General features: G+C 46.0%; 1 long non-coding RNA gene across 1 annotated transcript; it reads left to right on the forward strand.

Moving 5' to 3' along the window:
* The first annotated feature begins 565 nt into the window (after positions 1–565).
* Positions 566–5,666, forward strand: LOC135981336 (uncharacterized). Its single transcript, XR_010598305.1, has 2 exons — positions 566–977; positions 3,884–5,666. It is a non-coding gene; the product is annotated as an uncharacterized LOC135981336 (long non-coding RNA).
* Positions 5,667–23,116: the final 17,450 nt, after the last annotated feature.

Raw genomic sequence — 23,116 nt, forward strand, 5'->3', positions numbered from 1 at the left:
AGCAGCTCCTGGGCTGGAGCCTCCATCGAGCATCCTTCCTCCTCGGCGGTCAGCTGTTCCATTTTCTACTGAGGCAGCAGTTGGAGTATGCTCAGCACAGTCTGAGGGGTGGGACTTCCACTACCCATATTGTGGTGTTGACGTCACTAGGCCTCACCCTAGGTAACTCGGGATGGTGGAAGGCCACTAAGTGTCAATGAAGCCTTCCTGCACTAGGCCTAAGTGAACCAAACTCTATCCTTCCATGTTTAAACTCTAATCAACCTCAAAAGCCAGGTGCAATTGGAATATGTAAGCAACCAGTTATCTGTGTGCAACCCCCTGCTCAAGCAGTAATAATAAGGCCTGCATGTTTCTGGCTGAAGGGAAAAAGGACAAGATAACGGTTTAAAGAAGTTGCTAACAAGCTAGGCTTATAGCTGCCAAGAATGACTTAACTATTACCAGGGACGGGAGGGGTAGAGGGAGGAATGGGGGGGGGGAGAAAGGGAGGGCTAGAGGGGAAAGGAGGGGGGTGAGGCTTAATTGCAAAATGTATAAAAGAAGAAAAACTGTTCCTGTTAATGTGCTTGATTTGAGACGTGCCTGTCTCCTTGCACCGCTTTGGGATCCCAAATAAACTTTGTTTGCTTCTCCACCTGGTGTGTTTATTGACGCGAAGCACACCGGGCAACGAACCCGCTGTTGCTTTGCCTCGGGCATTCTGTGCTGGCAACAGTTTTGGCGCCCAACGTGGGGCTCGAGGCTGAAATTTAGCCTTGCCTGGACCCCTCTTGGAGGTCAACAGATTGTGGCGACGACCGACGCCCAGCGCGCACCGGTGACTTTACCGGGGGCCTCAGCGGAGACGTGGTTTGGTCGACCCCAGAGGGCACAACGGTGCAACGCGCTCGAGGAGTGGAGAAGCAGCTGTGGGCGACGGTGGGGAACCGGACCCATGGATAGGGCGACAGTGCAGAACCGGACCCTTAGATAAGGTAGGAAAAGTCCAGTGGGGACTTTATCTGTCTTGACCTGGGGACGCCCAGTGTCTACCTGTTATGACCTGGGGATGCCCAGTGTCTCCCTATGGGGCAGGGACAGAGTATGGCAGGCAGGGTAAGGTGTACACCCTTGGAATGCATTCTGGTGAATTGGAAAGTGTTTGGATCGGATCCGTTGGTTAAAAGTAAACTGAAAAGATTCTGTACAGTAGACTGGCCTCAATATCAGCTAGAGGACCAGGAAAGGTGGCCACCGGAAGGATCACTTAATTATAATACGATCCTTCAATTACTTCTGTTTTGTCAGCAAACAAGTAAATGGAATGAACATATGTATGTACAGTTGTTTATGTTGCTAAGAAATAGGTTAGATATTTTGCAAAAGTGTAATTTGACTCCGACAAGTTCAGTAGTAGCTACTGTTAGTCCCCAGAACCCCCCCACAGCTGTAATGGCAGGTCCGGTGTCCCCTTCGGCTATCACACCCCCACCATATAAAGACAAGGTGTCTCAGGTCCCAGAGATTGCCCCCTCAGTGGAATTTTATCCGTTGGTCACTGAGACTGTGGTGTCCAGACATGGCTCAGATAGGAATCAGGCCACTACTATGCAGGTTTACACCCATGTGCCTTTTAACCCGGTGGACCTAGCAGCCTTTAAGGCACAGGCAGGAGAATTCTCTACGAACCCAAGCAAGTCTATCTCGGTCTTTGGAGGGTGCCTGGCTAGCTGTAAGCCTGACTGTGATGATTGTCATGTCCTTATGCGGACCCTGCTGTCTGAGGTGGAGCGTAATCAGGTTGTGTCTTAAGAAAAAGAAAAGAGGCAAGCGAAAATGATGGTCGCAGCAGCACAGGCCAGTGGCAGGAGAAAATTCCAGGAAGGTAGAAGGGGCCGGAGAATGAGAGGACGTGGGCGCCCTGGCTCACAGGAAAGGAGTCTGGGTCGCAACCAGTGTGCCAGATGCCGAAAGGAGGGACATTGGAAAAATGAGTGCCCCAAAAGAGAAGGTACCCCTATGATGGCAGCGAAGGATCAAGAATAGGAGTGTCAGGGGAGACGGACTATCCTGCCCCCGGAACCCTGAGTAAAAATGCGGGTGGGAGATTCGGACATAGACTTTTTAATAGACTCTGGAGCTGCACGAACTGCTGTAAACCAACCCCTTCAGCTGCCTGTGTCAGAGTCCCTCACTGTGGTGGGTGCCACAGGGAAAGGAACCAAGTGCCCAGTATATGCCCCAATGGAATGTGCTTTGGGAAACAGAACTCTATCTCACAAACTGGTTAACCTCCCCGATTGTCCAACACTTCTACTGGGACGGGACCTGCTTTGTCGCTTAGGAGCCACCCTGCATTTCACCCAAGATTAAATAAACCTCACCTTACCCGCAGAGAATGCCTGAATAATGACCCTTGCAATTGAGCCCTCAGACATGGAAGCCCCAGAGTGGAGCCAGTGGGAAGACAAAAGGAGGGTTAAAAAGCAGCTTTGCTGGACAGTGTTGGCCCAGGGATTTAAAAATCCCCCCACCCTTTTCGGCCAGGCCCTGGCCAGAGACTTGGAAGAGTGGGACAATGAGGACAGGGTCCTCCTCCTGCAATATGTGGATGACTTGTTAATTGCTGCTGTGGGTCTCATCCCTTGCCTTAAAGCCACTGTGAGCCTCCTGAACTTTGTTGGACTCCTCAAAAGTGGGTGTGCTCATCCTGGTTTGTTGCTCCAAAGCTCTGTATAAAAGTTATTTTACTGGAAGAGTTCATAATGGCAATGTGTATGTGTTCATTGTTAGGAAAAAGTGTATGAGTGAAAAATGGAAGTTTCCTTTGTAAGTTAAAAGAAGCCAAAAAAAAAAGAAAGAAAAAGAACAAAACGAGTTAACTGAGGAAAAAAATACAGCTAGCAAGCTCAGTCCAAAGATAAGATGCTGGCACCATCCAAGGACACTGCCCAGAGCTAAGACTTGGCCGACAGCCAAGAAAAGGGGGGGCCTCAATGGGCCCAAGCAACTATGAGATCTGCAAAACACTGTCAGGCATTAATGAAATGTGTTAGGTTTCTTTTCTCACAGAAAAAAGAAGTGCTAACCAAAGACCCTAGCAGCCCTGCCATTCATTGAAACAAGGAGACTGAGTCTACGTAAAGTCCATCAACGAAAAACTGCTTTGGCTCCACACTGGAAAGGCCCTTTCCAAGTCCTGTTAACCACCAACACCGCTGTGAAGTACCAAGGACTGCCCACCTGGACCCAGGCTTCTCACTGTAAAAAGACCCCTCCACCTCAGGAGGACTCTCCGACTGATGATAAGCCTATTTAAAGACAGGGTGATGTGCTAGTAACCTCTCCCCTGTATGATGCTGAACCACACTGTTTCAGGAAAAGAGAAGAAGGAACACTTGCTTCATTGCAACCACAAAGTCCAGGAATTCCTGACTACAAAAGACATTAAGAACTGACCCTGGTGAAAAAACAAAGAATTATACGCTGGCAGGGAGGCTGTTAGACCTCTGGCCTCCCAGGTACAGGCTGAATGTCTTGTCTGCCAAAAGAACAACCCTCGACCAGAAGTGTCAGTGCCACCAGCCACTCTGGAACCTACCCCAGGCCCAGGGCTGGTTTGGCAAATAGACTTTACTGAGTTCCCCCGGACCCAAGGATTCAAATACCTTTTCGTCTTGGTGGATCGATTCAGCGGATGGCCTGATGCCTTACCCCTTGTTTTGCTCCGCATGCGCGCTCTCCCAAAGGGCAGGTTAGGGCTCAGTCCCTTCGAAATTATGTTTGGAAGGGCATGGCCTATGAACGGTACACCGGTTCTGGCAGGGGAGTGAGAAATGGGGTGTGGCTTTTTATCTCAGTACATGTGCTCTCTGTCTGCTGTTCTCTGTTCTCTCCACAGGTATACCAGAAATTTGCAGCCTCTCCCGCTGGATGCCCCTGTCCATTCCTTGCAGCCAGGCAATTCCGTTCTCGTTCGGACCTAGAAGGACAAGCCTCTCCAAGAGAAGTGGAAGGGACCCCACACCGTCCTGCTGGTCTCCCACACAGCAGCAAAGGTCAAGGGACACAAGAACTGGATTCATAACTCCTGTCTGAAGGCAGTGCCCGCTCCTGAACGGTGGACCGTCCAGCCTACGGAAAAAGACTACCAGCGACAACCTGAGACTTAAACTGTTATTCAAAAAACAATAAGATCTGCTGGGAATGCCCTGTGGTCTCTCTGGACAGTCGCAGCGCATTCCCCATGAAAACTCTAAGCGTTGGTTGTGTTTACTCTCACAGGGCCGGCCTAACCTGATGGCCTGGTCCTTTTGTTTTTAATCTGCCTACTATTGGTAATTGATATTTTGTGGGTATTTGGAGAATTGTAATTGTTAGGCCCTAGTGTCACCTGCCCAGCATGAGTTCAGGTTCAGGGTCTGCCACAGTGGTACTCTTTGCCATAGGGACACTCCTTTCGTTACCTCCCGTTTCCCCCAGGCACATGTAGGATGGAAAGGGATCCCTACTAACTTGGAAACAAACACATATGAGTCCTTGAAGGTTTGCTTTGCCCAAGAGTTTAACCTCTCTAACTGCTGAGTATGCTCCCAAATCCCGCACCACGCAGCAGGGTTACCCTGAAGGGTAGTTCCCCAAAATTAGTCAGATATCTGTTGGAGATAGTTCAGTAGGAGAAAAAATACCTCGAGTACCCCCTTGTCACAAAACTGTACCATTAAATACCAGTATGCATTAAGGAACAACCCCTGGCTGCCCCAGGCAGCGTTAATCTTTGTATGCCACCTCAGCGCCCATTAAGGAAGAAACTTATGTCCCAGAAAACTCACAGGACATTAACAAGCACGTCCTGTCGGCCAAACAGGCTTTCAAGCAGTGGAAAGCCCAGGAAAAGAAACCCACAGTTTTCAATTCCCTTTGAAGTTGGTTGCCCAACCTAGGAGGACTGGGGGGTGGCCTTGTGCGTCTCCTCCTCACGGGTGTAGTATTGTGCCTGGTCACCCTCCTCCTAATTGCTTGTTTTAAAATGCTCCTCCGTAAGCTTTGTGCCTCCCGTTCCTCAAAAATCCCGGCATACCCTCTCATTGAAAACCCCAGCTTCATAGCACTTAATCATATCTTGTCCACAGAATATGAGAAAACTCAGCCAAAAGCTTGTTGAGTATTCTCAAAGGAGGGAGTTGTTGACGTCACTAGGCCTCACCCTAGGTAACTCGGGAGGGTGGAAGGCCACTAAGTGTCAATGAAGCCTTCCTGCACTAGGCCTAAGTGAACCAAACTCTATCCTTCCATGTTTAAACTCTAATCAACCTCAAAAGCCAGGTGCAATTGGAATATGTAAGCAACCAGTTATCTGTGTGCAACCCCCTGCTCAAGCAGTAATAATAAGGCCTGCATGTTTCTGGCTGAAGGGAAAAAGGACAAGATAACGGTTTAAAGAAGTTGCTAACAAGCTAGGCTTATAGCTGCCAAGAATGACTTAACTATTACCAGGGACGGGAGGGGTAGAGGGAGGAATGGGGGGGGGGAGAAAGGGAGGGCTAGAGGGGAAAGAAAGAGGGTAAAGCTTAATTGCAAAATGTATAAAAAAAGAAAAACTGTTCCTGTTAATGTGCTTGATTTGAGACGTGCCTGTCTCCTTGCACCGCTTTGGGATCCCAAATAAACTTTGTTTGCTTCTCCACCTGGTGTGTTTATTGACGCGAAGCACACCGGGCAACGAACCCGCTGTTGCTTTGCCTCGGGCATTCTGTGCTGGCAACAGTGGGGTTAATCCTATCTCATCCAATGCAGGGGTGTGCACACTCAGTCACAAAAGGGAAATCCCTAATTTATAAAACGAGAGAGCTGAACCTGCTTCTGTAGTGTTAAGGACTGTTTGAATGAGTCTATAATGACAGATAATGATTTTACTATAATGTCATACGCTGTAATAGGGATTCCACAACCTCCCTAGGTAACCTGTTTTAGTGCTTAACTAACCAACCGTATGGTTGAAAAGATTTTCCTTAATGTAAATTGGATTAGAATCAGGCTCAGGGTATCCTCAATGGAGAGAAATAGGTGACTTAAAAAAAAAAAAAAAATAAACCAACAAGGTCTTGCCTCTACATCAGGAAGGAGAAATGATTGGTAATGATGCCTTCTAGAACCAAGGTTGAATGGTTGCTCTTGGCTTCCCATGCAGAGTATAGGACTAACTCAGAGGGTTTCCTGAAAAATGACATTGATACAAGTAGTTTTAATACATGGAACATGCTACAGATCTTAGAGCAGTGGTCCCCAAATTGTGGGGCACACCTCCTAGGAGAGGACAGAGGAATATTCAGGGGGCACAGTGAGGCCCGGCCAGCCCCCATGAGGGGCAGGGAGGGAATGCCACCCAGCTGCACTCCAGCTCTGCCCTCAGTTGCAGCTCTGGCACTGGCCTCAGCCCCCAGTTCCCAGCTGCAACTCTGCTCCTGGCCACAGCTCCTGATCCCCGGCCGCAGCTCCTGGGGTAGCGAGGACAGGTTCCATTATGGGTAAGAGGGGTTCAACAGAAAAACTTTGGGGACCACTGTCTTAGAGTGTTGGATATACTTCCCAAGATCTAAAAATGCTGTAATATAACCTACTGGTCAGCATTACAGCTGTTCATAGGAGATCTGGTCAAGTAATAACAGGGGGTTCTTGGCTTGCTGGACTGCTGTTGGCCAGGGAGGAGTGTGTTTAGAATGCATTCCCAGCTACTAGCTGGTAGAAGAACTGCTCTGTAAAAAGAAAGTGCTCTAGTAATAAGCACAGTAGCCACTAGATGGTACTAGAAGACTCCTATTGCACAGGTGAAAGTTGTACATTATAGCTTGGAGATTTGCCTCTGTTTTCTTTTTGCAAAGTAGGGAAGACAGAAACCTATCACTCCAATTTTGGTACACAGTGTAGGTCTCCCTTCTCCATGCAAAACTCTTCAAATCAAGATAGGATGCTCCATCTCATCCCTTTCAGACCCACTACATTTAGGAGCACCTTTTGTGAAGTTATTTTTTAAATCAATGTCTCAGTATATAAAGCACATTTGTATTATTGCCTTTCCATGTTATTGTAGTTTGTGTTATAGGCAAGAAGCCGGTCACTGTTATACTCAGAGAACATTTGCTTGGCAATGTAATATGAGGTATTTCTGTAGCTCCTTACAAATGAGACTCTTAAAGCACTCTATGCACATTCATTAAATGAGTCTCAAAAACAAACAAACAAAACAAACCAAAAAACCCCTGTAAGGTATTATCTTTTAGACTGTAAAAGCTCCAGGAAAGGGTCTAGTTTAACTTGGACTGGATTGAGTACATTGTCATCACTTAATCTCCATTCTCCCAATGAGAAAACAGAGGTATTGAGTGACATGCCTAAAATGACATAGGAAGTCTGTGGAAGAGCTGATTGGAGACCCCAGGTCTCCAGCCTTCAGCTGCTACTTTGCTTCGAGTAGGCTTATAGGAACACCTACAGACCTCAACCAAGAAAGGGGCTAATGATACCAGTATAAGGCACTAACAGTATAACCACATCCACATTAGGGATTGTACTAATATAACCATTTTGGTTAATCCCCACACCACTAACATACATTGTTATACGGGTAAAACTTTAAAGTGTAGACCAGGCCTCAGCCTGCCTAGAAACATCACTATGTTAGTTATACTCTAACATTTAAGGGTTTCTTTGTTTTGTACTATACCAATGGTTTCCATTTTCTTAGACAGCCAGAGCACTACCCATATTAACAATAGTTTGAGTGCCACCTTTTAATGCTGTACCAAAAGTACAGATGGAAAGTTGGGTATTGAATGGCTCAGGACAGTCATGATGGAATACAGATCCTTCTGTCTCCAGGTAACAGTCAGATCAAGCACAGGGTGGTGGTAATAGGACTGAAGTTATTATCGAACAGCTATTTGAATGATATAGAATGAGCTGAAGCCATGTAAACAGAAGTTATCCTTACTGGTAGGCTTTGGAAGGAAGGAAGGGAATAGATGCTGAACTACTCTTTCACTTATGAAGATGGTCTCTCTAGGCCAAGTGGTGCCCACTATGTTATTCTAATGCAGTGATACTCAGACCTCAGTGGTTCAGGAGCCAAATTAGCGATCAATATTACCTAAAAGAGCCACAGTAGTAGTGTGAATTCATCGTTTCATTTACTATAGTAATATATATGCATATTTAAATTGTATGATGGGAAATATTTAAACTATATAAAATTATCACAACAAAATGACTGACCAAGTATTATTATATCATCAGCTACAGTTGGTTAACATAGTAAAAGTCTCCTGATTAATAACTTAGATCAGTTAATAATTAAATTAGTGTTTTAATATCACGCGCTGCAAAAAACCGCAGGAGACGCATTAAAGCAACATTTGCAGCTTGCGAGCCTGTCAGAGTATCACTGTTCTAAAGGGTATGAGAACTTAGGTTTCCAGGGGTCTTAATCTGGTACATTTCACGAGTACCAGATTCAGTTAAAAAATATAAACCAGAAGAAAAGAAATGAAAGGTGGTTTAGCAGAAAGGGAGGTCATTGAAAGTTCAGTGACTGGAAGAGCTACAGTGGTTGACAATGGAATTTGTAATCCCGAGAGAAGATTTTTCAAATGATGCCAGTTTTTTGTTATAGGAAGGAATTTAAACCTTGTGAATAAACAGAGTCAAGTAATGCTAGGGGACCAAGCTGCTGTACTAAAGAGAAAACTGAACAGTTGTTTGGAGACACAGAGGCCATGCACTGCCAGCCAGAAAGGAACAATGACTAATGCCTGGTGCTCTGTGTATCTCAGATCAGCATTTGTCTTTATTTTGTTCTAGCCTCTTTTGCTTTCATTTACTTTTGTCCACTTTATAATTGGTTTACTGAGCAGGCATGAGAGACCCACCAGTGGTCTAATATCAGTCAAGTCTAGGAGAAACGCAATCTGGATTCTATTCCTAGCTCTGCATGAGCTTAGCCAAGTCACTTAGCCTCTGCCTCATAGGGAAGGTCTACACTTGCGGCAGTATGTGGATACAGACTCATTGGTATAAATAGCAGTATAGACTATGAAGCACTGCTTAGATGAGTAGAGTAGACAGACATACCAGAACATTAGGGAACGTACTGCACATGGCTCTCTACAAACCCAAGCAATACCTTCCATGTTTACACTGCTAAAAATATCCCACTGCCTCCCCCATGCCAGAGTCTTTCCTCAGTGCCGTGAAAGACTCCAACAGCAGGAAAAGGCTTTAGTTCAGTGGTGGGCAACCTGAGGCCCATCAGGCTAATCTGATTGCGGGCCACAAGACATTTTGCTGACGTTGGCCGTCCGCAGGCACGGGCTCCCGCAGCTCCCAGTGGCTGCGGTTCGCTGTTCCCGGCCAATGGGAGCTGTGGGAAGTAGTGGCCAGCACGTCCCTGTGGCCCGCCGCTTCCCGCAGCTCCCATTGGCCGGGAACGGCAAACCGCAGCCACTGGGAGCTCCGGGGGCCTGTGCCTGTGGACAGCCACGTCAGCAAAATGTCTCACGGCCAACAATCAGATTACCCTGATGGGCCGCAGGTTGCCCACCACTGCTCTAGTTGCTCCTCACCACCTTCTCCCACCAGAGTCTTTCACTGCTGTGTGCAGCTACACATTGCAGTGTGGACTCAGTCTGCTTTTCATTGCTGCGCGTAGCTATATGTATGCTATACTCTGCCACAAGCATAGACAAGGCCTTTGTTTCCTCATCTGTGAAACAGGGATAACCACCTCTCTCCCAGGGTGGCTGACAGAGTTAGGGCAGGTCTATACTAGAAATGCTACATCAGCACAGCTTCACCAATGCAGCTGTGCCACTGTAGCACATCTGGTGAAGATGCACTATGCTGACAGGAGAGCACTCTCCCTTCGGCATAATTACTCCACCTCCATGAGAGGCAGAAGCTATGTCAGTGCGAGAGCACTGGTGTGGACAGCTCTTAGGTTGCTGTAACTTGCGTCACTCGGGGTGCATGTGTTTTTTTCATATGCCTGGGTGATGGAAGTTAGATCAACTTAAGTGGTAGCATAGACCTGACCTTAGCCAGTTAATGTCTGCAAAATGTTTTGAGATCTTGGAAGGGAGGTGGAACTGCAATGAAAAATATTAGTAGTTACTTTCTGTTGAGATTCTTTTTAAATTGCCATACTGTGGAAGGTACATTTTCCCTATGTCTACTAATTAATAGGAATTAACTATCATGTAGACATTTATAAGGCCGATCTGTTTGTACAGGAATCCAAATGTGCTATGGGCCAAATTCTGCCATGACTTGAACCCTGTGCACATCCACTGAAACCAAAGGGGTTGTACAAGGTATATGTCAAGGCAAAAAATAAGGGGGGGAGGGATAGCTCAGTGGTTTGAGCATTGGCCTGCTGAACCCAGGGTTGAGAGTTCAATCCTTGAGGAGGACACTTAGGGATCTGAGGCAAAATCAGTACTTGGCCCTGCTAGTGAAGGCAGGGAGCTGAACTTGATGACCTTTCAGGGTCCCTTCCAGTTCAATATGACCCATGGTACCTAATCTTAAAATGCTCCATTGGAGTAGTTATTTATAAAAGTTAAATTTTAGAGAAAGTTTCTTCTTAGCACTGAAATTATATCCTAAAACCTGCTGGAGTCCCCACCCCAATCCTGAAATATACACATAGTATGGGATTTTCAGATTTTCAGAAGTGCTTAATGTTGGCTTAACTCAGCTTAATTCTGATTTCAACAGCAGCAAACACTGAGCATTTCTGTAAATCTCACCTAGACTGTATCTAGTCCAACTTTATGGTCACAAGAATCGCTTTGTTGGGTCAGAGTAATGGTCCATCTAGCCCAATATCCTGTCTTCCGACAGGGGCTACTGCTTCGGAGGGAATGAACAGAACAGGACAATTATTGAGTGATCCATCCGGTCATCCAGTCCCCAGCTTCTAGCAGTCAGAGGTTTAGGGACACCCACTGAGGTGATGTGTGGGGGGCATACAGGGTCATATGCCTCCCAGATTTCTCTGGGCACCTCTCGCTGGGATGCCCAGCAGCGAGGCAGCAGCAGCTCCCCCTGGCAGCAGCACTTACCGTGCATCCATGCAGCGAGGGGAGGGAGGAAGCACCGGGACGGCTGGCTGAGCTCTTCCCCCCCCCCTCCCCCGCAACCAACCCCGCTCTGCCACATAGGCCTCCCCCAGCCAGTGGTTCATACTCCAGCCAATCATGCTGGCCCACAGGGTCCCCCCAAAGCATGGGGCCTGGAGCAGTCACCCCTATTTGCCATATCCTAGGGTCAGCTCTGGGTAACACCTAAATTAATCCTAATTACATACAAAATGATGGGGTCTATGTTTTCCAACATGCATTACTTTGCACTTATCAGCACTGAATTTCATCTGCCATTTTGTTGCCTGTCACCCAGTTTTGTGGGATCCTTTTGTAACTCTTCACAGTCAGCTTTGGACTTCACTATCTTGAGTAATTTAGTATTATCTGCAAACTTTGCCACCTCACTGTTTACCGCCTTTTCCAGGTCATTTATGACTATACTGAACAGGACAAGTCCCAGTACAGATCCCTAGGGTACCCTCCTATTCACCTCTTTCCATTGTGAAGACCGTTTATTCCTATCCTTCGTTTCCTATCTTTTAACCAGTTACTGATCCATGACAGGATCCCTCTTATCCCATGATTGCTTACTTTAAGAGCCTTTGGTGTGGGATCCTGTCAAAGGCTTTCTGAAAGTCCAAGTACACTATATCTAATCAATCACTCTTACCCACATGCTTGTTGACACCCTCAGAGAATTCTAATAGATTTGTAAAGGGAAATCATGCCTCACCAAAGCCATGTTGACTCTTCCAACATACTGTGTTCATCTAGGTGTCTGATCGTTCTGTTCTTTGCTACAGTTTCAACCAATTTGCCTGGCACTGAGGTTAGGTTTACTTGCCTGTAATTGCCAGGATTGCCTCTAGAGCCTTTTAAAAAAAATATCAGTTACAATGACTGATTTAACCAACAGGTTACATGCCACAGTTAGTAGTTCTGCAATTTCAAATTTGGATTCCTTCAGAACTCTTGGGCGAATACCATCTGGTCCTGGTGACTTATTGTTTAATTTAACAATTTATTCCAAAGCCTCCTCTTGACACCTCAGTCTGGGATAGTTCCTCAAATCTGTCACCTAAAAAGAATGGCTCAGGGGTGGGGAATCTCCCTCACATCCTCTGCTGCGTAGACCAGTGCAAAGAATTCATTTATCTTCTCTGCAACAGGCTTGTCTTCCTTGATTGCTCCTTTAACACCTTGATCATCCACATAGCTCCACTGATTGGTTGGCAGGCTTCCTGCTTCTGATGTATTTAAAAATGTTGCGGTTAGTTTTTGTGTCTTTTGCTAGTTACTCTTCAAGGGTTTTTTTGGTCTGCTTAATTATACTTTTACACTTGACTTGCCAGAGCTTATGCTCTATTTTCGTTAGTAGAATTTGACTTCTGAAGGATGCCTTTTCACCTCTAATCACCTCTTTTATACTGCAGTTTAGCCATGGTGGCAATTTTTTGATCATCTTGTTTAGATTTGGGTCATGTATTTAGTTTGAGCCTCTATTATGGCATTTTTAAATAGTTTCCATGCAGCTTGCAGGCATTTCACTCTTGTGACTGTTCCTTTTAACTTCTGTTTAACTAACCTCCTCATTTTTCTGTAGTTCCCCTTTTTGAACTTAAATGCTACGGTGGTCGGTTTCTTTGGTATTGTCATCCCTATATGGAAGTTTAAATTTAATTTTGCGCACTATTACCAAGCTGTTCAGCATTATTCACCTCTTGCACCAGATCCTTTGTTCCACTTAGGACTAAATCAAGTACTGTCTCTGCCGTTGGTTCCAGGACTAGCTGCTCCAAGAAGCAGTCATTAATGGTGTCTAGACATTCTCTCTGCATGCCATTCTGAGGTGACACGTACTCCATCAATATGGGGACAGTGGAAATCCCCCATTACTGAGCACCTGAAAGTTCCTATTGACTTCAAATATTTTGGATTCTCAACTCTTCACTGGTACCTATTGATTTAGGACTGTAAAAACAGAAGTGATCATTTTTGATGCAGCTCATTTAAACTCCCTTAATGGTATTAGATAAGTCCTTTGCAATTATTGTCCACTATTGATACAGAACAGTTTGTCACACAACAATTTTACTTCCAAGGGTCAAATGAGTGTAGGTGATCAGCTCAGAGACATCCAAATGATAACAAGGAACACACGTACTGCAATGCTCTTCTGAGAAAGACCATTCCCACTGCACACAAGATTGTAACTTTGATTAAACAGTGTCAGTTCAGCATCATGTCACTAACGCAGCAGGCAAGGGATTTGGTTACTTTGGTCCAACTCATCCAGACAATTCTGCATACGATTGAAGGAGCTGTCCTAGAACAAATGAGCATACTGTAGCAAAACTCTGCTGAGATGCTGACTCCATATAAGAGTAACATAGCAGAAAGAAGCTAATGGGCACAGACCATTTCTATCATAAGTGAATATGCACTTTCCATCATAAAAACAGAAAACTAAATCCACAGGGAAAAGTGTACAAAAAAACTGAACAGATATTTCCATCAGTCTATTTACATGAGAATCCAAGACAAATCTAATAAACCGAGATCAACGGATCATAGAATAGCCTCTTACTGTGGCATTTTCCCCCCTTCAATCCCTTAACATCACACTGGTACAGTTTTAGGTTTAATGAAATAAACAAGGCATGTGGTTCGACCACTAGATGTCACTGATGTCTGAAGTTTTAACAGCCACAAGAAAATGCATATGAGTAGGAGAGAGAATTAGAGACAAAGTGGGTGAGGTAATATCTTTTATTAGAGCAACTTCTATTAGTTGATGGATAGGACAAGTTTAAGTGTCACAGAGAGGAAGAGCTGTCCCCTCCACCAACTAACAGAAGTTGCTCCAATAAAAGATATTATGTCACCTACCTTGTGTCTCTCAAATCCTGGGACCAAGATAGCTACAACACTGCAAACAAGTTAATTATTGGAAGATTTATTCTAGCCAGAAGCTCCCACTTTGATGCAACTGTGAGGGCTGGTCCACAGTAACCCCCCAGTTCGAACTAAGATACTTAGTAGAAGTATCCTAGTTCGAACTACAAGGTACTTACCGCAGGTCCACACGCGGCAGGCAGGCTCCCCCGTCGACTCCGCGTACTCCTCTCGCGGAGCAGGAGTACTGGTGTCGACGGCGAGCACTTCCGGGATAGATTGCTTACCGCCAAACCCGGAGGTAAGTATAGACGTACCCCAAGAGGAGCTTTTAGTTCTGAAAGAACCTTAGCACAATCTCCAGTGGCTCAGTCAACAGAAAGCTTTCCTTAGCTCAACTGATGCATCTGGTCCTCAGAGGGGCTCACCATGGACTTCCCTGTGGGAGTCCTGCCCTAAACTCTTTGAGATCAGCTGATAAAAGCACTGTAAACGATTTATTCTTGATAATAAAATGCAACATACAGCCCAGTCTTTCTAGTTTTGCTGGGAAGAAGTAGCCAATACCTGGTTTTGCCATATTAGTTTAGCTCAGTTTCCTTTGAAATCTTAACATTTAGAAAACCGGAGCTTGATTCTGCTCTCATTCACAGTTTTGCAAATCAGGAGTTGCTCCACTGAAGTCATTCAAATTACATTGATTTAAGTTAGAGCAGAATCCAGCCCTCTCTTTAAAATGTCAAGCCAGGTAGTCATTCCTGTACCTATATGCTGCCACTGTTAAGCCAACTTCTGCTTCCTTTCACACTTGTATGCATCTGGAATAATGCAGTGAAGTCAATGGAGTTGTTCAGGATTTACACCGTGTCAGTGAAAGCAGGTGCCCCCCCACCCCCCAACTGTTTCGTTCAGGACTGGTCATTTCTTCCCCTTACTCTGCCCCATCTCATACCTATAAAGTCTTGTGTTGCTCCATGTGACTTATGGAGATTTTAATAAGATTTGTATATTATTTCCCTGCCCCCATTCTGCCTCTTCCAAACATGCCCCTATTTCCTGTCCCCACGCCCTACCAGCTGCTGCTGTTACCACCTGTTCTCTCCCCCCTTGGGGTTCCATGCTGACCTCCTACAAGAGGGGAGGCAGAAAGAGAGGGAAAGAAACAAGCTGCATAAAGGCAAGTTACCACAGTAGCCAGGGGAATAACTGCAATCATTGCCTACAGCCTAGGTGGATGCTCAAGGACCCAGCTAGGCTGGCAGCAGTCTTGAAAGGGCTGTCATATATACAAATGTCATGATTTGTATAACAGATGGCAGTCCTACCTGCTCTTGTTCTTGAGCCCCATCATGAACAGACACTTTCCTCTACTTAAGGAATTGAGCACACAGACTATTTGCAAGCCCCTGCTATATGAATTCTGACCACCACCTGGCAGCACTTTTGGCAGATCTTCCTCATTTCGCTGTTGGCTTTTTGTATGGAGTCAAGTGTGCAGGTAGACTGTCGTACAAAGAGATAGTACATTCTATTATCTTTGGGATTACAGATAAGACCTATAAACAAAACACAGCAAGTTGAAGCCACAAATATCCACTGCCCTGATAGACAACAAGAAGGAACACATTCTGAAAGTAGCCACAGTCTGGCCTACAAGCCTTGTCTGCATGATAGAACTTCACCATTGCTGACAACTGATGTCAGTAACGGGTAAAGCTGGTAGTGCTGCACACAATTCAGCTGCAAATGTTGACATAGACAAGCTGTGTTCAGAAATCACGTTCAGTTTTGTATTGTAGACAGGGCCTACTTTTGAATGAAATCATTTGCACCCCTATAGAGTTTTTGCCTCCGTACCCTATCTACATTCAGCTTCCTGATTTGTGCATGCAAATGGTCACCGACTTTCTCTTGAAGAGCCAGATACATTGCGGATGGCACAGAGATGCACATTACACCTTCCAGCACAAGTAAGTCTCCTTACATGGTAGGGAGGGCAGGTCTTTGATCAAAGTTTTCCAACTAAAGGAGATAACGACTGTACCAATTATACTAGCAAGAATTCTCTGGAATGCTGAAAATCAACTGAAATATCAAATGGTATATCTGAAAGAATTGCACTGTGGTTTCACTACTATCGTTGTTAAGAGGATGTTTCACCTCTGTTCCAATCCGTAAACTACAAGTGAAAGTATCTGGGGATTCAAGTTTATTGCAACCCCCAGTGAAAGTTTGCCCATAACACAGTTTAATCCCTAACCAATTGAGACTCTTTGTTGGAGACAAGCCAGTACTAGAATCAGTTTCAATTTGATAACACTTTATTGGCATACCAAGCAAACACAAGTGGTGTCAAAGTGTAAAAAGGGAGATTGATCCCTCAGGCATCTGTCAGAGGTAAGTATAATTTGCCCACAGCTGCGCTTCGGAGTGTGTTTGGGGTTTGAGCCCCTGCGTCTATTTCTGAATCAGAAAAAAAAAATTCAAGATAAAAACCGATTACTTTCCCCAGTAAGTTCCCCTCCAGTGCAGCATGTTTCCATACAGTTCATTTTCTAGTAATTTGTCCCAGCTCATAATAACTGTCTCAAGGGACATTTCACCACTCACTTTAAATGGGTGAATTCCTTCAGCATCAGTTTTTTATCCTAACTAATATTCTTCCCTACCCCATTTCCCTTGGGAGGCAATTCCACATTCCAATAGAGTTCACTGTCAGGAAGTTTTCCTTAGTCTACATTTTCATGCTCTTCATCAGGACCGGCTCTAGGCACCAGCAAAGCAAGCATGTGCTTGGGGCGGCACATTTCCAGGGCGGCATTCCGGCCATCCTTTTTTTTTTTCCGGAAAAATCCACCAATGTATGAAAAAAAATACTTCATGAAGATCAAAAAAATCTCCAGTAGTGCGATAGGAGAATGACATGAAAAATATTGTGTCACGTTGTGACACGGTCACTCATAATGTGAACGTGCATAAATGTGTAAATGTTAACGGTTATTGATTAATTAAATCAGGAATCACGATTACTTGTGTCTACTGTGCTGCCCTATCGGCACCATTCGCACCAATTTCTGTGTCGCGTCAGTGCCAGTGGTTATAGGGCTAAAATGCCAGGACAAAAACATTTGTAATTGTGATTTTGTTAAAATTAAATTAAATGAGTACACTAGTAGGAAATTGTTTTATTTCACTAACTACAAATTCTCTGGTTTCATTTTTTTTTTATTTTTAAACAGTCAAAAAAAAAACATTGCAAAGTGCAAACATGTGTAAAAGGCCCCCCCCCCCCCAAAAAAGGGGGGGGTGGCCAAAATTTTTTTTTGCTTGGGGCGGCAAAAAACCTAGAGCTGGCCCTGCTCTTAGTTTCATCTCAGTATGCCTAATTACTGTTTACAGAGAGGTTGTGTCTACACTATACTTTTTTTCCAAAATCTTAAAAAACACCATCAGCTGCTCTACACTAGCTCTCTCACCATTAGTAACACAATAGATCTGTAATGGTAGTAATGCAATGGTGGGGGAATTTTAAGAGAAAGCAGAGTGTAGTCAAAGCCCATATAGTTATAGACATAACTTACCCAATGTTAAGTGTTCCCTCCCCGTCCTTTGTCCACAAATATACAGGTTGTAACAACTATCCGTTACTACAATCCCCTTTGTTATAATTTAGCAATAGTGAGCTCTGCTAATCTTGCCTCATAAATAACTCTCTGCAGTCCCTCTCATTTTGGGGGGTGTGTGTGTGTGTGTGTATTTTTCTGTAATCCCAGTTACTCTTCACCTTTCTAGTAAAACAATGCAGGAGTTGTTCAAGATTTTGAGTGGACCCTTAAAGCCATGAAGGACTATGACTTTGAATTGGGATCTTTTTCTGGTACCATCACATTGTAAGCTTGAATTGGATTTACCATCTGTTATCCTAAAACCTCTTTTCTTTCCTGCATCCAGAAATTATTGCAGACTAGATACCAATGGGCTCTATCATCCTTTTTACAGGAAAACCCATTGTAGGACTCTGGAGACCTAGGGGGATTGTGAGCAGGTCCAGCTATAAAGTCCATCCCACAAACTGGAGCCCCTTTTTGAGAAAGAAGCTTAGTTGGTTATTTTCAAGCCAGCATAATTAAGTTCCTTCAGAAAGGCTATTTCACAGGCTGCTTATTCAGAAAAGGCTTACAGACAAAACGAATAAACAAAGATACATACATTTGCCACAGTCCTATAGGGAATGCACAGGAATTTTCACCTAGCAGTAGCTTTCCTAAGAGCTTGATCTCTTTATATGAGCTTCTGAAAATTAGATGCAGCTGTCCTGCCTCCTGCCCTTGAACTCCTAAGGAAACTCCTCTGGGTCCTGATTTCCCACACTGTATGCAGATGTTACCTCTTCTCATTAGAGAAGCTGGGACATGGGGCTTCATGACCGCAGGGCTCCCTCTTGGGTTCTGAAGGGTTCAGAAACATGCATCAAAATGAAGAAATCTCTGCAAGCTTATCATGAAGATTCCTCCCCTATCACTGTCAGGAATGGGGGTTTCTGTCCTTCTCTAGCCCTAGGGCTAAACTCCAGAGATCACCCAAGATCTGCATTGAGCCTAAGCCATCCTCTGTGCAGACTCAGTGCCTCTGCAGCAGCTTATGATCCTTCTCCTTGGAGTGGTTCTGATGCCAGAGACTCCCGGCAGCAGCTGCTTGCAGAATGAACTTAAAAGGGGAGTAACTCTGTGGAATGGAGCTGTGAAAAGTAACACCGGCCTAGGCTGTATTACCTTTATACCATGATGTCTGCAAGGCTGTAGAGACAACAATGCAGGTGAAATGTGAAGGCCCAAAGCATCTGGTTTTGTACTTCTTTTGCATGGACTCCTGGATCCAGGAAGCATCTTCTCTATGGGGACCGGTGGAAATGGAGGAGGGGGTTTGTTTATGATCTGTTTATGGAGGGAAACACTTCTTTTCTTCCTTGAAGATTGGTACCATATTTGCATTTGTCCAGTCTCCAAGTACCTCCTCAATTCCCCAGGATTTCTGGCATGTTCCCTTAATCCTTTGGAATCTACTATTATTGCATGCATTTCTACAGTGCTCATCAGTGTCTCTGGGCTCCCACTGTACTGTAAGGTGGATGTGATATGGGAACTGGTTAATTTCCAGTCCTAAGGAGCGATCACTGGAAGAAGTATGATGTCCTGGGGAGGCAAGAGGGTCTGTAGCTGGTGGGAAGCTCAGCCAAGTCTGAATTCTTCAGAGGAGGAGTGGTTCGGGAACTGCTCCCTGATAATCTCCCTCCTCCTCTAACTTGTACAGTTTACATGACTCTGCTGCCTTTGCAGCTGTTTTTCAAACACTCCTTCAGGCCAAAAAACAGCAAGGAAAGACAGGGTGTCATGGTGAGGTGTGGTTGAAAGTTGGGATCATTGCGGGGGAAGTATGTCAAATCTGGGAAGTGGGGCTAGTGGCTGTGCAAGAGAGAATAAAAACATGCTCAAACACTGGTTTTCTCATTACACTACTGTATACTGAGCTGAGAAGTGTTTTATGATCTCTGATACTGGGAATCCCAAATGATGCCATTTAATAGAAAGATACCTATAACAGGCTGTTCAGAAATACCAACTGTTTCCAGCTTCCTTTTAATTCATTTCCTTCCTGTTATTTTCTTCCATTAAGTGATTGCAAGCCTCTAATCTCAGCATGGTAACTGGTTCTGGAAATAGTGCATAAATCCAGGACTACCTCTAATGGAACATGTGACTGAATAGGACTTGATCAGAGTAACAAGGTGGGATCTAGTCCCTGCCCAGGATTAATTTTGGATAAATCACTTCCATATTTGTCTTGTTTTTCCTTATTGTAAAGTGGGGAGAATATTTGAACTAATAACTTCCATACACTAGGGTTACCATATTTCAACAATCAAAAAAGAGGACGGTGGGAGCCCCGCCCCTGCCCCTCCCACTTCCTGCAAACTGACTGCCCCCCTCAGAACCCCCAATCCCCCCCCGCTCCTTGTCCCCTGACTGCCCCCTCCTGGAACCCCTGCCCCTAACTGCCCCCCAGGACCCCACCCCCTACCTAAGCCTCCCTGCTCCATGTCCCCTGACTGCCCCCTCCTAAGGCCCCCCCCATCCTAACTGCCCCCCTAGGACCCTACCCGCTACCTGTCCCCTGACTGCCCAAAACCTTATCCACACCCCCACCCCCTGACAGACCCCCGTGACTCCCACACCCCATCCAACCACTCTCCGCCCCCTGACAGACCCCCCTCTTCAGAACTCCCGACCCACCTAAACCCCCCTGCTCCTTGTCCCCTGACTGCCCCCTCCTGAGACCCCCCATCCTAACTGCCCCTCTAGGACCCAACCTGTCCCCTGACTGCCCAAAACCTTATCCACCCCCCCACCCCGACAGCCACCCCCCCAGAACTCCTGACCCATCCAACCCTCCCCCTGCTCCCTGTCTCTTGACTGCCCCCTCCAGAACCTCCCTGCCCCTTCACCGTGCCATTCAGAACAGCATGTCGGGCTCCACGCGAAGCCCGACACGCTGCCGCACTCCCCCACGGAGCGCATAGCCCGGTTCCCGCCCTCGCAGAGTGCTGCTGAGCGGCACGCTGTGCAGCAGGGGAAGGAGCTCCAGACTGCTGGAGGCCCGCTGCAAATGGCCGGCGATCTGTGAATGCAGGGAGGGGGAGGAGGGGAGAGAGAGAGAGGAGGGGAGTGATCTGAAGCTGCAGGGGAGAGGAAGGGGGAAGCGGAGGAGGGGCTCTGGCTGCCGGAGCCCATGCGAGTGGCTCGATCCGGCTGGCTGCCCTGTCAGCCGTGCCGCGCTCTGCATGCGGGGGGGTGGGGGGTGGGGGGGTTGGAGAAGGGAAGGGAAATCCGGACATTTACAAATTCCCCCCGGAGCTATTTTTAAACTCAAAAAGCCGGACATCTCCGGGAGCATCCGGACAAATGGATACAATTTCCCTAAAACAGTGGTTCTCAACCATGCGTATGCATACTCCTGACATATACTCCTGGAAGATCTCTGTGTATCAACTCATCTAGCTATTTGCTTAATTTTACAACAGGCTACATAAAAAGCACTAGCGAAGTCTGTGCAAACTAAAATTTCATACAATGAGTTGTTTATACTGCTCTATATACTACGCACTGAAAAGTAAGTACAATATTTATATTTCAATTTATTTATTTTATAATTATATGGTAAAAATGAGAAAGTAAGCAATTTTTCAGTAAAGGTATGCTGTGATTAACATCTGTATTTTTATGTCTATTTTGTAAGAAAGTAGTTTTTAAGTGAGGTGAAACTTGGGGGTACACAAGACAAATCAGACTCATGAAAGGGGTACAGTAGGAAGGGTTGAGAGCCACTGTCCTAAAAGAAAAACTATGCCAGCAAAAAGCACTTCTATGCTAGTATAAGTGGATCCATACTAGTGCTTGAATCATGATCAGTGGAACTGGAATCAGAGCAACCATGTTCCCTGGTGGGAGTTGATGGGACAGCAGGAAAACAGGGAACACAGGGAGTTAGGCTGGAAGCAATGCAGTCCCACAGACAGAGCATGCATAGGGTTTAAAGTTCGCTTGTTCAGCTTAGCAAAGCTGAATGCAGGTTCTTTGGAAATGAAACAAGGCTTATATCAACACAGCTCTGGTGGTAAAATATTCAGCCATAACCAACATAGTTATGCTGTTATCAATTTTAAATGCAGCTCAGGCCATAGAGAGGCACTGTGAGGATTAAATACTTCATGTTTGTAAAGCACTTTGTACATGTAAATACCATATAAATGGTAAGTATTTATTGTTTTTATTAGCAGCCAGATGATGCTGAGCTGCTCCAAGGGCATGTAATGGCAGAGGATGGGAGGGCACAATGCCCCTCAACACCTAGTACAGTAACTGTGTACTATTACATTACCCAAACCGCTGCAGGGACTGCTCCTTTTATGTTCTCTGTGAAGTACAACACTCACCAAAGAGAGCTAAGAATGGTGAGCAGGGCCTGGGAGAGAGTTTGTGTGATGGGGCCACTCACCTCAGGCAAGCACCTCACAGCAGGTGTGCCTGCTCTCAGCTTTTGCGGTGCTTCCTACCAAAGTCTCTCTTTTTCAGGTGGAATTTCAGTGACTCAGCCCTCTGGCCGAGTCGCACACAGTCCTTGTGTGAAACACAAACAGACCCTTTCCGGGGTGCCACGGCAAACAGGGCCCAATATCCTGGCTGGTCTTTGGCAGCCCTCCCTGGACTAATTCTCAAATAGTCCCTACTCTGTAATGGAGCAGTGCCCCCAGGACTTCCTCCCTGGAGACTTATCAGTCCAACAGGACCTATCCCAGTACCCTTTTTTGATGTCTTTCTCTGCAGCCCTCCCTGAGCTCAGTCCTTTATTAGGGCACTCAGCCCCTTCGCCTGTAGCTGGTTGGGGGACGCAGGCCTGATCTCTACACCAGGTCCCAACACAGGGACCCTGCTGCTTCCCTTTAGCAAACTTGTTCCTGCTGCTGTTCTCTGGGCCACTTCCCTGCAGCCCCAGCACATTCAGCTTCACCCTTACCTTTGGTAAAGTCTTGCTTGAGTCCCAGCAGCCAGCCAGGAGCTCCTTTCTTGCTCACCCAGACCCTGCTGGCAACTGCTCTGTCCAGCTCAGCAGCCACCCACGAGCACCTTCCAAACTCCTCTGGCTCCAGTCAGCAAGCAACTAAATCTACTCTGTCCAGCAGCAACTTTTATATAGCAGCCTGTTGGGCTCTGATGGGCTGCTCCCTGCAACCCCTCTCTAGCTGCAGGGGAAGCAGCCTCTCTAGGAAGCTTGGAGGATTCGTCTCTTCTGCTTTTTTCCTGGGGCAAGGTGTGGTAGGACTGTGAGGCCTCCAGCAGGGGGCCTTCGGGCCAAATACACCCTGTCACAGTTTACTACACCCCACGAAGCAGGGCATCAGCAGGCAAGCTCTCCCAGCGCATCTGAGGCAGAATTTCTCAAAGAGCTTGCACTGTGAATCCAGGCCACTCCTGTAGCTGGGCTGTGATGACAAGGCACGACTGAGGCCTATGTTATCATTATTTCTGCTTCTGAGGCTGTTTGGA

Source organism: Chrysemys picta, chromosome 2 (assembly GCF_011386835.1).
Source record: "Chrysemys picta bellii isolate R12L10 chromosome 2, ASM1138683v2, whole genome shotgun sequence".
NCBI classification, from domain to species: domain Eukaryota; kingdom Metazoa; phylum Chordata; order Testudines; family Emydidae; genus Chrysemys; species Chrysemys picta.